At 39.5% G+C, this 2,959-nt stretch overlaps 1 non-coding gene across 1 annotated transcript; it reads left to right on the plus strand.

Annotated features, from left to right (window-relative positions):
* Positions 1-949: 949 nt before the first annotated feature.
* On the plus strand, positions 950-1,056 carry LOC145606390 (small nucleolar RNA R71). The gene has a single exon (XR_014105279.1). It is a non-coding gene; the product is annotated as a small nucleolar RNA R71 (small nucleolar RNA).
* The last annotated feature ends 1,903 nt before the right edge of the window (positions 1,057-2,959 follow it).

Below are 2,959 nucleotides of genomic sequence, written 5' to 3' on the forward strand. Positions count from 1 at the left end.
GTTATAAGCCAACATGTAATTAAACTTCTCTTCATTCAAAACCATACACATTTCCAAAGTTTTGGCTTGTTTCTCAATGACACTTTCCAAAAATTCCCTACAAGAAAATGATTGGACATGGGAATTATCATTTCAACTTTGAGCATTTGGAACTAAATCAATTGGGGAACCATCTTGAAAACTTGGTTGAAAATATCCCCTAGTTTGATTATTCCAATTACTCCTAGTTTCATTTTGGCTCCTTTGTTGACCATAGTTATCATAACCTTGGTTATGATCCCCATGTCTATAGCCATGACCATGACCATTACAACCATGATGGTTAGAGTTACCATGAATCTCTTGGTATCCATGATTTCTACAACCTCCATTTTGGTTATAATCATCGTGATTCATATGATAATTCCTATTTTCTATATTCCTTTGAACATCATTTCTAGGTTCACAAGCATGATTATTGACATAATTCATATGTTCCATTTCACTTCCATCACATTCACTACAAGGAACATTTGGGCACATAGAAGCATTATGATCATTCATTCCACATAATTGACATGGCCAACATTCCACAATCATGCAACAAGTAGAAAGATTGGAGTTAGAGTGAGAAGATGTACCTCTCCCCTTAATTTGGGAGGAAAGAATTGGAGCTTGGGAAGGGGGCTTCTCAAGCTTTTCTTTGAGAGACATAACTTCTTTCCCTAAATCCGCAATCAAAGTGGTCAAATCATTGATGGCACTAAGTTGTTCGATCGACTAACCCTTGTTTGTTGGTTCTCTTTCCACTTCTTGCCAATTCATATAATGACGAGCTACTTCATCAATAGCATCAACCACTTCTTCTTCCGTCTTGTTCATGATTGGGCCTCCGGCTCCGGCATCCAAACTTGCTCTCCCATGAGAACTCAACCCACCATAAAAGATATGTATGATTTGATAGGTAGGAATCCCATGGTGTGGACACTCCCTTTGATAATCCTTAAATCTTTTCCATGCTTCATAAAGGCTTTCATTAGGCTTTTTACTTGAACCCTTGAATCAAAGCTCTTGCCTCCGCTGTTTTCTTTTGAGGATAGAAACGGAACAAGAAAGCTTTGGCGACATCATCCCAAGTTCTCAAAGAATTGGGCTTCACCTCTTTGTCTAGCCATTCCAAAGACCTTCCTATGAGGGAGAAAGGGAACAACTTAAGGCGGATGAATTCTTGAGACACTCCATTAATCTTGATCGTGTTACAATATTTTTCAAACTCCTTAAGATGGTTCAATGGGCTCTCGTTCTTTGCCCAACTATATTGTCTCCTCTCAATTAGGGTGATCATTGCCGGCCGAATTTCAAAGTCGTTTTCCAGTGTTGTAGGTGGAGCTATGGCACTCTCATACCTATATGCACCGGGTACTCCCAATTCTTTCAAGGTAACTCTTGAATTACCTCCCATGACTTGGGATCCATGCACACAAAACTCAAAGACAATATTAGTAGCACGGCTACAAGTGTAGCCTAAGTGTAAAATCTTTTTGTATTTTACAAATAAAGTGGAATAGACTCAACAACAACATGCACTCAAAGCACCATTCCCCGGCAATGCCGCCATTTTGATGGGAAGGAGAACGGTAGGTTGTTGGGCTACCACCCCACCCTATCAAACAAAATTTGTAACTTAACAAACCCCTATTTAGCGTAGTGGTAAGTCAAGGTCGAACCCAAGGGAATGGAGGTTGAATGCACGATGCCTAGGTTAAGCTATTCCGAAGTCTAGTAGGGGTTTAAGGTAGAAACCAAGGCTAAACTAGGCGATGCAAAAGGCTTTTACTAAATGAATGCTAAGGCACTAGGGGAATGGATCGACATGCATCAACGATGAAGTTCAATCAACTTGGGGAATTAACCAATCAAGTCAAGCAATGTGAGGGAAAACCAATCTTGCAACCAAGAGGGAGTACACCAAGCTATTCTCCTAAAGGTCTAATTAGCGTCAACTACAGCAAACACTAGCTAGGAAACTTCACAAGGTATCTCAATCGAGTAAATGTAAGCCACAAATCAATGGTCCGTATCAATGTGAACTCACAATGCAATCTAGTGTGAATAACAAGGGTGATCAAGCCTAATCAAGCACACACATGCACAAAATCAATCAACCAATATAATCACATTAACGACTCAATCTATTTCCCCCAAATTAATCTCAATTCATCATCAATACATGCTTCACCACTACCCTAGCAAATAAACTACTCACAATCCATAAAAAACATCAAAATCAAAGCTAAACTAATCATCATTATCAAATTCATCAATTGAAATCAAATTGAAACCAACAAATTCAATCAAAATCAATCAAACTATCAATTAACCAAATCAAACAACAATACTAATGAAATCAAACATTAAATTGCATTAAAGAGTAAAGAATTCTTACAAACTTGATAGGAATCAAATCAAATGGAGCAATCTTCAATCATCAATCATCAAACCCACACTTTCTCTCTCTAAAAATGCTAAGAACTAATGTTTTCTCTCTCTAAAATCTAATCTAATCTAAATCTTCCCCCCCAATGAAGATCTAATCTTCTCTCTATAAATGGAAAGAAATAACTAACAATCCCAAGAGGAAGTTGGGAAAGACGTCCAAAAATAGATCCACATCGGTGCGGGCGCTCGAAGGAGAGAGATTGGTGCGCACATGATGTGCGGCCGCACACTACAGATGTGCGGCCGCACACGACAGATGTGCGGCCGCACACTCCTCTTTTGCGCCCGCACAACGCTACTGCTTCCTCCTTTCTTCTTTGCCCTAGCTCATGAGGTGCACACATCCTAGATGATGATGATGGAGGACAAGGTAGGCAGGACCTTCCTTGAATTTCTTGAAGAATAGAAGCCATGAGGAAGGCATAAACAAGACCTTGAAGCATGCTCCTTGAACCTCACATTGACTTGAAACTTCTTGCAC

Source organism: Chenopodium album, chromosome 22 (assembly GCF_948465745.1).
Source record: "Chenopodium album chromosome 22, dcCheAlbu1.1, whole genome shotgun sequence".
Classification (NCBI taxonomy): Eukaryota; Viridiplantae; Streptophyta; class Magnoliopsida; order Caryophyllales; family Amaranthaceae; genus Chenopodium; species Chenopodium album.